We start from the raw sequence: 12,230 nt of genomic DNA, 5'->3' as shown, positions 1-12,230 counted from the left end.
CTGTATGTATGGGCCCAAACAGCTATCTGACACTTGGACCACAAGGGCCCTGGTCGAAGCACTTTAGAGCCGTAGCCATAGCCAGCAATGTATAAAATACCTCATTGAATATCAAGTTTCGCTCTACCAACGCCTACACAACTTGAATCTCTGATGCTCGGTTCCTCTTGCTCTCTCAAACCTCGCCCCGCCCTCTCCGGCACCTGCTATTACCAGTCCCGTGGCAGCGATAGGTCGGCGTCATAGGAGACACGCTCACAAAGCGCCCAATCCAGCAGCGCCATAAACGCAGAGGCTGGCGTGTAACGGAAGCACCGCTGAGCCACGCCTCTTCCGCCTTATCTCCGGCCGGGAGGGTTCTTCCTTGTCATGGTGACTGTATTTCTTACCCTAGAAGGAAAGGGTTTTTTCCTTCCACATCTCTTTCTAAAATATTTCAGAGCGTTCGTTTTTACACGTATAATCCAGGTTTCGATTTAGGGCGAAAACCATTACCGATTTTCCCGGCCTTGAAGAGTTGGAGAACGTCGGGGGAAAACGTGTAGCCCTCCTACACCTCTTATCGCTGTCTCTACCCTTAGCCACCGCTAACCCCTCCCTCAGCCATTGCTGATCTGTCCAGAGCCGCAGCACGACTCGACTCATCACTCCCCCACGTTACCCACCCCCGCCTCCCCTTGATACCAGAAGTATTTTTTTCAGCTAGGACAGCCAGCATTTGACACCCTGCATCTCCCCCACAGCTCCATCGAGCACCCTTTCCTCCACTGCTACACAAAAAGATTTCACGGTCACCCCATGTCGCGCTCACAACCTTAACTGGCAAATCTGATTTCCCCAACGCCCCCCTCTGATACCCACACTAGACGTTTCACAAAGACCACCGTCAGCACGGTACAGCCTGAACAGCTCACGAACTAGCAGATATCTACCTTCCCAATGACAAACCATGACCTTTTAAGTAAAGATTGGATGTAAGGGAGAAGGGGGCAAATGAATGATTAAAAGCCCAAACGGTGAGCAGTGTGTGTGGGTTGGGAGGGGTAAAGACCAGTGGTAGCACAGTGGAAGGTATTGAAACAATAATGCCGGTTTTAGGGCTATAAGAACACTTATTTTTCGTTTATTGGGCGTAAAATCTGTATTTGCCGCTCACACCTTTTATGATGGCATTTTCGCACATTCACGATCTCGACACCCTTGTTACGGTTCTGAGATTTCGATCGATTGGTTGATTGTGCGGTTGGTAGGCATTTGTAGATGTATAGTTTATTAAGTTTTCTTAATGCGGATTGAGAAAGGAAATTTAGTTTCAACTAGATAATTATCTTTATCGCTCAGTATGCCAAAGGACTTTACCATTTCCTTATTCGAATGTTATTTGTCCAGCTGTGCTATTTTGTTGAAAGACATATTTAACTGTGGATACAGGACTTGCACAGCGGTAATTCAATGTTTGTAATCTGTGTTACACTTTTGTGGCGTGCAGGCAGGGTTAAACGCTGTCTGTTCCTCCCAGCGAAACTTGAACCTAATACACAGCTCCTCCCTATGGAAGGAGACACCCTGTTGCACAGCTTATAGTTCAGACGATTAAGTCTTTCTGATTGGTCAACAAAATTAATCCTTCCTCATATTGGGATTGAAAAATTAAAAACTTTTTGGAATCCCAATATGAGGAAGAAAGACATATTTAGCCAGGTACACAGTTGGTATGTTATTAATCATGATCAGGGCCAGGGGAATTATGTGATTGTGCGGACGCTCCGGTGTCCCTATAGTTATAGATTTGCTGCATTTGCCACATAATCCACCATCTGCTGCATAATCTGCAGATTTTAGCAACAAAAAATGTTGTTTCTAGCTCAAACGTTTCACAAGGTACTAAAAAGGCAGCAACATGTGTTGCAGCGCAGTGAAAGGCTCTTGGTAAAACACCTTAAAAATTAGGAAATAACAAAGTGATACTATTAAAAAAAATGTGCCGCATTATGCTACACAACTTGCCTTTTCTTGCCATAAAATGTACCCAACCCTGCTGCATAATTTGGTCCTCTCTTGCCGCATAATTCTAGTGGCCCGGAACCTTATGTAGTAAAGCAGTCTGTGTAAAGTTAGGCAGGCAGCTCTAATGTATGACTGCCTTGACATTTGTGCTTCTTGCAGTTGATGCATATATTTCACGATGCAGTATGAGGTAGACAGTTTCATGATTCTACATCAGTAAGGCATGCAGGGTGTTAAAGTCATTGCTTCATAGGTTTGCTTTAATTTAGTCTCGTATAACATTGAGTTACCAAGATAGTACAGTAACCACCAATTTTTGAAACCTGTGGCTTTCCTTTTAGGTCTCGCCTGTCGATGCGCATGCGCATCGAGCAAGCGAGACTATAGGGGCTCATCCACTCTTTATCCACACTGCAAGGAATCGTGGCGATTCCTTGCAGTGCCCGTGACTTTTAAGGTCAATGCGCATGCGCATTAAGCTTATGCGCATGCGCATTGACCTTAAAAGTCACGGGCGCGTGCATGTCCGTCTTTGTTTACCCGCTCCGCCCCCTCCCGCCGTGTCGCCTTGCCTACTCTCTGAGACAGCCTCCCCCAGCTCCGCCCCCTCACTACTTGATTGCACGGCCGCTAGGCCGTGCCTCCCCTACTCTCCTCCCCCCTCCTCCCCTGCCTGCCTGCCGCTAGGCCGTGCCTCCCCTACTCTCCTCCCCCCTCCTCCTCCTACTCTCCTCCCCTGCCGTGTCGCATTTCTCCTCCCCCCTCCCCTCTCCTCCGTCCGTCCGTCTTGTTATTTCATGTCGATTTCTAGTGAGCCATGTGGATTTTAGTAGCATGCTAGCTCTAAAGTATGACAAAACATAACTTTGCTTGTCAGAGATCACTGATACGATAAAGGCAATCATATACAAACATTCTACAGAGATTGGCGGTGAAGGCGTTCTTTTTAGAGCAATCTTATAATTTGGTGAGAAGCTAGTCCGGCTGAGACTAGCCTTCGCCATATTTCCCAGAAAGTATACCACAATTCGGTTGACTAGGCCTCCATCGGTCGGAATACATATTTCACAAACATTCGCGAAATAACTCCCTCGCCTGTAGAAATATATTTTTATCTCACAGCTGTGGTGCAATAAAACCCCCCGCACTTGCCACACATTTTATAAACTCGCTTTCTTCCTAATTATCGGTGGATTTACCACAACGCAACTGAATTCCGCTTGTACATATTTTCCGGGTTTGTTTGCATGTGTACCCATGGTGACTCATGCTTCAAGCTTCCTGCAGCAACAATGCGAGTAATGACGGCGATCTGACATTTCACGTGACAGCCTGCCGGAATGAGTAGGTGTCAGAGACGTTAGTTACTGCTGCTTCAGAAAGGATGAGAGACGCCCGTCGCGCCGTGCACAGGCACTTGAGAAAGAGCAGCGGAGGGCAGTGTGTAAATAAGCACATGCCAGGTGACTGTCCAATTTCACAGCCTATTGAGATGTACCCAGGCATTGAAGCCCCGGTGATTCACGCGCATACTGCAGCTCGCGCTGTGCCTCTATATAAGGCTGCTTCCTTTGCACTGGCAGGGCCCGAGCGCCGCGACATCAAAGGGAAGCTTGGTTTTGTCTCGGAACTGCATTCAGTCCTGTCACAGCAAATCAGCCAGAGAGCCGAATGAATTTATTGCAAAATGCCTCCCAAACAAGAGACTCCCATTTCCTCTTTAGACATGTGAAAAAACGTGTTTTTTTTTTTTTTGTTGTTCAGTGAAAAGATACCGGCAAAGTGATAACATCTGGCTGGAGCGAACCGCTGCCAGCTAAAGAATGGTTTCCTCTCAGTGGGCCTGACCAGGGTCTGATGCTGTGCAGATGTGCGGCCAGGCCTGACTGTAAAAGTTATAAACATTGTCATAACATTGTTCGACTTCTCGAGTATTCCAAAATGGCGAGCGGATGATGCACCGGCGGTGCGGCCTTCTCCAGACAGCGTCCCGTGCCAGGGTCGAAACAGGCATTTATTTAAGCGCCAGTATGCAGGCAAGTGTTTTGCAGTGGTCTCCCTCATGTACTGCTCTTCCCCCTCCGTCATGCTCTGTGTTGCTCTCCCGCATGTACTTCTCGTCCCCCTCCACCATGCTCGGTGTTGCTCTCCCGCATGTACTTCTCTTCCCCCTCTGCCATGCGACATGTTGCTCACCCATGTGCTTCTCCCTCACCGGCCTCAGTGATGCGCTGCTTGACCTGGGCTTTGCCTGCTCCCGTTCCTCACCTGCCTCAGTAATGCGCTGCTGGAACTCCTGTGCCTCACCTCCTCCAGGTTGCTTTCTTGCCAGTAGTATTCCTTGCCTGCTTCATGTTTCGCTCGTCAGTTTGCTTTATTCCACCCCTCACTGCTCGGTCACCCGTTTGCTTTACAACACCCCCCAGCCCTGCTATGTTGCTTCTGTCCCAGTGGTCTCTCCTGCCAAACCAGTGTTACATTCCCTCACCCACTTAAAAAAATTCACACTTCAACCAATTCAATTCCAATCAGCTCCGCCCCCTCCCCTTCCCGCCGTGTCGCATTTCTCCTCCCCCCTCCCCTCTCTTCCCTCCGTCTTCAGTAGAAATCGTGGCTGTAGAATCAAATAAGCTTTATTGCAAAAAGACTTCCCGTGTCCAAACAATGTTACAATCACTTGAGGTATTGAGGCGGGGATTTGCAAATTGATGCTAACAGCCGAAGAGTCAGTCTTGAAGGATCTGACTGGTACAGGTATTCAGTCTGCACGGCACCCCACCCCCGCATTGTCCAAAGTTGCCAAGTTTTCAGTCTTAAGTGTGACATTTGCACGTTTTCAGTGTGCTCCTGTGTGATATTTCATTGCCTTATAGTCTGTGTCACTTTCTAATGGCGAGTAAAGCGGTTATGTCCGTGTAGAGAAACGTTGCACAGTTATGGTATAGAAATAGTCTTGAAACAATTGCAAACTCTTTAAACGCTTATGCTGTAACACAAATTACTTTCCTTTACGGACATGATCGCCATGAAACAATAGTGGTGTTATTTATAATAATATAGATGTATTTTATTGGTATATCTCCAGTTTGTTTAAACTGTGTGTTATTTTCATAAGCTACATCAGTTCTATTCAGTGATGAAAAATTGTCATTCTCAGTATTCATCTGGACATGAAATGCAGCTGTGCAAACTTAAAATAACTCTGTGGGGGTGTGTTCTTGGAGGGGAAGGGGCTCATGCTAAGTATTGCCTGAGAGGCACTTATGCACACATCAAGCCTCTTTACATTCACCCCCAAAATCTTGCTAAACCCTACGATCGTCAGGTTTTTAGGTCTCGCCTCAACCCCTCACCCTCAACCCCTCACTCACCCTCACTCTCACTCATCCTCACTCACCCTCAACCCCTCACCCTCACTCACCCTCACCTCCACCCTCACTCACTCACCCTCAACCCCTCACTCACCCTCACTCTCACTCACCCTCACTCAGCCTCAACTACTCCCCCTCACCCTCACTCACCCTCACTCACCCTCACTCACCCTCACTCACCCTCAACACCTCACTCACCCTCACCCACCCTCACCCTCACTCACCTTCAACACCTCACCCTCAACCTCAACCCCTCACTCACCCTCACTCACCCTCACTCAGCCTCAACTACTCACCCTCACCCTCACTCACACTCAACACCTCACCCTAACTCACCCTCACCCTCACTCACCCTCAACGCCTCACCCTCACTCACCCTCACTCACCCTCACTCACCCTCACTCTCACTCACCCTCACTCTCACTCACTCACCCTCACCCTCACTCACCCTCACTCACCCTCACCCTCACTCACCTTCACCCTCACTCACCCTCAACCCCTCACCCTCACTCACCCCACTCACCCTCAACCCCTCACCCTCAACCCCTCACCCTCCCTCACCCTCATTCACCCTCACTCACCCTCACTCACCCTCAACCCCTCACCCACACTCACCCACACTCACCCACACTCACCCACACTCACCCACACTCACCCACACTCACCCACACTCACCCCCACTCACCCTCACTCACACTCACTCACCCACCCTCACTCACCCTCACTCACCCTCACTCACCCTCACCCTCACTCACCCTCACTCACCCTCACCCTCACTCACCCTCACTCACCCTCACCCTCACTCACCCTCAACCCCTCACCCTCACTCACCCTCAACCCCTCACCCACCCTCAACCCCTCACCCACCCTCAACCCCTCACCCTCAACCCCTCACTCACCCTCACTCACCCTCACCCTCAACCCCTCAGCCTCACCCTCACTCACCCTCAACCCCTCACCCTCACTCACCCTCAACCTCATGCTAAAGATTTACAAAAAAACCCATTAACAATTCTAAAAGCACTAACTCTAATGCTGCGAGACCTATTGCATTTCTAATGCTTGTTTTTCTTGTGTTTATGTATAATTCCCTAGCATCACACATCTTTGGTGTATGTAGCACTTTGTAAGAAATAACATTAGTGGGGACCAACTAAACGTGAATTAAATGGAACGTAGGAAGTTGTTTGCTTCATATGTGGATACTCCCTATGGTGCCCTTAAAGTGACAGCTATCGAACCTGGAGCATTACCTCCTCATCCGGATTCCTGTCCCACTCCTTACACATTAAGCAGTTCTCCTGCTCCACAGAAACCAGTTACCCAGCTAAGGCAAAAAGTTCTCCCAAGATGGAGTCTAATACCCATTAGGCATAATGGGAGGAACTATTCATGACCAAATCCTGTTCCTTTTTTTCTGTGCTGCAGAATCTTTACCTGGCAAGTCTAGAGATAAGTACTGTTTCCTTTTCTTGTTTTATTGTTATTACATGGCTCCTCTTGTCTCGTGTCTTCTGAGAAGCTTTCTTCCTCAGACTAGTTTCTCGCTTGCTGGTCGCTTCTTGGAATCTGCCTTTGGTGCCCCATGCTTTGACTGGTTCTCATTTTGAGCCCCTGGGTTCGGTGGATTTTAAATTTATTTCTGCCAATGTTTTGTTTTTGGTGATCATCTCTTCCGATAGTAGGGTCAGTGAGATTGGAGCACTTTTTTCCTCTCCACATTTTTGAAGATTTGTGACGATAAGGTGATTCTTCTTACGAGCCCATTTTTTTCTGCCCTAACTGGGGTCTGATTTTCATTGTCAAGAGGATATTGTTCCCCCTATTTTATTTTGTCCTGATCCTTCTTCTTCAGAGGAGGGAAGGCTTCATTCTCTGGATCTTCTCAGAGCTCTTTCGACTTACCTGGAGAGAACTAGTTTATTTTGGAAAGTGGACACTGTGACTTTTTGTCTATCTGGAAAAGTTCTTAAGCCATCTTCATCCACTCATCCCGGTAGATGAAATTGGCTTTCATTCACGCTCATGATGTTAAGGTTTCCTCTTCATTCCTAGGTCGCTATACTAGGAGCATTTCATTTTACTGGGCAATGTTTAAAGTGGCATCCATCAGACATTTGTAATGCCCGGTTACTTACTGGTAGTCTTCATTACTCAGTCCAGGTCTTCCTGTCAGTCCCGAGCCCTGCCCTCCCTCCCATTTTATTTGTATGGTGATTGTTCCATCTTACTTTTGCTTGGTACTTCAGGATGGGTTCATGACTAATTCCTCCCTTTATGCATGATGGGTATTATATGCCATCTTGGGAGAACTTTTTGGCTTAGCTGGGTAATTGGTTTCTCTGGAGCAGGAGAACTGCTCATTGTGTAAGGGCTGTGACAGGAAGACCTGGTCTTGGCATAATGAAGGGCATAATGAAGGTTACCCGTAAGTAATCAGGCATTAATCTTTACTTGCAAGTTGGTCCCGCACTAACAACTGTGACTTATTGCTTCAGAACAGGTAGTTGGGAGGTAAAACCGGTCTCCTAAGGTGGTCCATTTGATATGTATTTAAAAAAAGAAAGAACTGGTGAACTGTTAGATATCTAGTTAGGAAATGTATGAAGATGTATTCAAAGTAGCTCACCTGTATTAGGAATGTAACAACATGCAACTTAAAATTGGTTAATATTGGAGTAGTCATTAGCCCCCTTGTGTGACGAGTTGTAGCTGATGATGAGGGTTGCTTTGTATTGATATGGCGAGCTTGATAGGAAGGATGTGATGGAGTCATACATGGACTGAGGTTCTACCCCAAGGCCCTTCCAGGCCCTAACAAGGCAGTGATCAGAGGTGTTGCTTTTGACCTCAAACATGCTTAATATTGGGACACCCAGTGAATTGTAAATCTATAGGGTTCTAAACTACCTGATCAGATCACATGAGGATGATTTCACCAATTATCAGGTGGTACTGTTCAGGAGATACAGTAATATTAACAAGTCAGTTTTTTGGGGGGCTGCTTCTGAGCACCTTTAGATCCTGCCAAGTGGATTTACGCCTAACATTGGGAGCAGAGCTATTTAATTAACATTTTGAGTGACTGAGGTTCTGGAGTGTGATATATATCAGTTATACACATTTAATGTTTGTAACAAGGAGTGCTAATCAATGTAGGCCACAACGAGGGGGAGTTTATACATTGGCTTTCAAAACTGATTCACGTTACAAATGATCCTTTAGTGTTTTCTAGATTAAGAGTAAAAAAGGAGAGTGATGTCTTCTGATAAGTAATCCAGTGTTTTGAAGCATAGCATGAGATTGAATGCTTTGATATTCTAGACATGCCATTTTTAGGGAGTTTCAGAAGGATCAACATTGCAGTGGAATCTCGCTTTGCAAGAAGCAGTGAGTTTGTTGTGTAGTTGAGCAGGCTGGTGGCAAAGTATGGCTATGCATATGACGCAGAGGGCCCTGAATCCAAATCTCATTTTCTTGGCCAGCAAGTTATGTTAATCTAGTGATTAAGAAGCATAATACAAATATGCATGTGAAAATTGAGATAACAAGCTTGCTATTCCTACTTTTTCTGTTTGTCCTTCATAGAAGGTACTGAATGTCTTCGTTGTTGACTTGTATCTGGTTTAAAGAATGTTCCCTGGAAGGGATGGAAACCCACATATTGTATTTCTTTAAGGACACTTCAGCTGTATGTTTGCCTGAAGCTGAAGCCAGTGTCGCGTAAGAAGAGAGTTCATTCACATAAACACTGACACTCTGACAAGACTGGATTTTGAGCGTTCGCTGAAAAGAAAGGAATGTGTGCATTGGAAAAGGGCCTCAGAGGAACTCAAGACACCATTGACCGCTGCAGTCTTGACTTCCAAAGGTTGTTCTGGTGAAATTCAGCATCAACTGGCTCACGTCGTGCGTTTCTGATGAATCTTTTACCAGTCATGTATCAATCGAAGAAGAAGCCTGTTAAACACACAGGGAGCTGATTGCTGGCCAAATGGTACTCAATTCATTCAATTCAAAATCTTTTATTCGATTAATCGTTTTGATAATCATAAAAAGTACATCATGGAAATTAAGTACATTTACGTAAAAACACATTATTACATTACAAGATAAGAAATATAAAAAGATTATACTTAAAAATCCATATACAAAATTGATTCAGATGATCGAAAATTCAGTTAGACGTTATCTCCATAGCTTTACGGATCGTTAAACATGATTTCAAAAACAGCGCTACATTCTTTGCCACATATTGAGAGTCTAGGTGCTGGAGTGCTAAAAAAGCCGGACGACAAGTCCTCAACCCCATTTGGCGCAACAATGGAATAATCCAACGTTTACGTGCTTGATCGTAATAGCGACAAAACAGAACAACGTGGATAGTTGTTTGGGGAGAGACATGATCGCACGGGCATTTAACTAGGTCATGAGACCAATTTGATACTGTTGGAAAAGTAACAAGACGAAAAAACAAATTGAAACGGAACCTGGTTAATAGGTATTTTTCATAGTTCGATATAAAAAATGTGAGGTAAGGCTGGATACCTAAGGACCATCAATACTTGAACGTTTGCTTGTTTATCTACTTCGCTAGAGAGACGCAGTACTCTTAAATGATTGAGGCATTGGGTTTTCAATGCTTTTCTGCTTATTTCAACTAGGGAGGATGGCTCAGTGAAGTAATGAATGAGGTTCAGGTCCTTCATAAAATTGACAACATACGTTAACCATGGAATTCTCTTCCAGGACGACATTTTTAAGCAGTCAGAAATCAGGGCACGTGTTAGGTGACATTGTGGTTTTGTCCAGATACGGTGCCATAGGAGAATTGGTTGACATTTGATGTTATCCGAAAGGTAGTCAATACCAAGCTCGATATGGCAACCATATATTGGGGCGCTCTGTGGGAGTACCAGTAGGTATTTTGTGAAGCCATTTTGGATTTTTTGCAGGTCTTCAATATTTATGTAACCCCAGACGCCTGCTCCATAAGTTGCGATGCTATGGTATTTTGCTTGGTAAATTTTGAGCAACTCGGATGGAGCTGGTTTACCCAATTTTCTGGAAAAGGAAACAAGTGCCGAGGTCGCTCTCTGGTAAAGCAATTTCCTGCTTGCCATCGCCCTTTTCCAGGTTAGCTGGTCATCGATTAAAATACCTAGATAGGGATATTACCTAGTTCGTTCCAGTTTAGTTTGCTCAATAAAAATGTTTAGAACTTTTTACCTTGGGGCCTGTATACATGACAAAGGTCTTACTTTTGTTCACTTTTAGGCCCAATGAAAGCATATATTTACAGTATTTGTCCAGTTGTTTTTGAAGCTGTACTAGGGTTCTGGCGAGTATAACGGAGTCATCAGCGTATAGTGGGGCTGGAATAGGGCGTTGGTTGATGGTAGGTAGGTCCTGGCTCCCTTCTAACATGGCTGTTTCCAGCCCGTTAGTATATAAGTTAAACAAGAAGGGGGCCAGGACACAGCCCTGTCTGACTCCTCGTGTTATGGAGAATGGGGATGTCAATTCTCCACCCATCCCGTATCTCACACAGGCCGAGGCATCAGAATAAAGCTCGCGCAGAAACTTGATAAGTGGAGGATCGACGCCCAACTCTTCCAAAATAGACCACAACCTGGCGTGTATCACACAGTCAAACGCCGCACTAAGGTCGACGTAGACCAGGTATAAGTTGCCCCGTTTTACTCCCACATACTTTCCTATTAAGAGGGTTAAATTTAAGGCCTGTTCAACAGTACCCAGTCCCTCCTGGAAACCATACTCGAGGTCGGTAATGATGTTCTTCTCCGTCGCCCAATCCTGGAGACGCTCCAGGATTAGGCGACCACGACCTTCCCCATTGAATCCAGGAGGGAAATGGGCCTGTAGCAGGCTGGGTTATTTCTATCGCCCTTTTTGAAAATTGGGAGAAGTATGGAAGAGGACCAAGAGTCCAAAAGGCCAATTTTTAAGACTGCTGCCATCACCTGGGTGACAATTGGGGACCATAAATCAATATTAGCGACAAATATATCAAGGGGGACTCCGTCGGGGCCAGGAGCCTTTCCAGTTTTTGAGGAGGATAAGGCGTGTATGATCTCACCAAGAGTGAAATGGAGATCTATTGGATATGCCTCCGTTTTGGGGGTATCAGCTGTCGATTCAACCTGTGCAACGCAGACCGAGGGGGAATCACTAAAGATCTTTGAAAAGTGAGTCACCCACTCGTCTGCGGTCACAGCCACATCCAAATGCTGATGTGAATTCTCCTCGGCCAGAAAAGGGGATTTGACTACCTGCCAAAACTGGGAACTGTCCTTACTGCGGCAACTCTCATGTAATTGTGCCCACAGTTTTTTCTTATGATCTTTTTTACAGTTAGTTTGGGCCTGTTTATACTCAAATCTAAGTTTAGCTACTTTTATTTTTATCTCTGGCTGGTTTATGTAGTGCCTTTTTTAAAGCGGTTAACGCTTTACGACATGCCGAATTAAACCATCTTGGCGCAGACTGGTTACCTGTTTTATGATTACGGAGTAGTTCAGCCTGAATTACTTTGAGGATCTCCCTAAAGCTAGATATAATTTGCTCGGGGGAAGATTCCTCCGCCAGACAGTTATTTATCCATGGAAATGCCTTGGATATAACCTTGTTTGTTATTGTTATAGGGTCAATCTTTGACCATTTCACTGAAAAACCGTTGGTTCTGTCCATGGTCAAGGATTTCTGGGTCAGTTGGCTCATCCTAGTGGGATAGGAGTCGTTCGAGGTCAACTTGAAAGTAATGCTATTAGGGAAATGATCGCCTGAAATTTCTGAACCTGTGGTAAACTGAGAAAGTATACCCTTTAAAAA

The 12,230-nt window shown here is 45.6% G+C and overlaps 2 long non-coding RNA genes across 2 annotated transcripts in view; one reads left to right on the top strand and one right to left on the bottom strand.

The window, feature by feature from the left end:
• The window catches only part of LOC144782872 (uncharacterized), a 48,202-nt gene extending 48,021 nt beyond the window's left edge, over positions 1-181 (bottom strand). The window contains exon 1 of the long non-coding RNA XR_013601293.1: positions 101-181. This is a non-coding gene — a long non-coding RNA (uncharacterized LOC144782872). The remainder of the gene's footprint in view (positions 1-100) is intronic.
• A 72-nt stretch (positions 182-253) lies between these two features.
• LOC144782871 (uncharacterized) overlaps positions 254-12,230 on the top strand; it is a 32,230-nt gene continuing 20,253 nt past the window's right edge. The window contains exon 1 of the long non-coding RNA XR_013601292.1: positions 254-372. This is a non-coding gene — a long non-coding RNA (uncharacterized LOC144782871). The remainder of the gene's footprint in view (positions 373-12,230) is intronic.

Source organism: Lissotriton helveticus, chromosome 9, assembly GCF_964261635.1.
Source record: "Lissotriton helveticus chromosome 9, aLisHel1.1, whole genome shotgun sequence".
Taxonomy (NCBI): Eukaryota; Metazoa; Chordata; class Amphibia; order Caudata; family Salamandridae; genus Lissotriton; species Lissotriton helveticus.
Note: the sequence above shows the minus strand (reverse complement) of the source record. Positions and strands in the feature narration are given on the sequence as shown.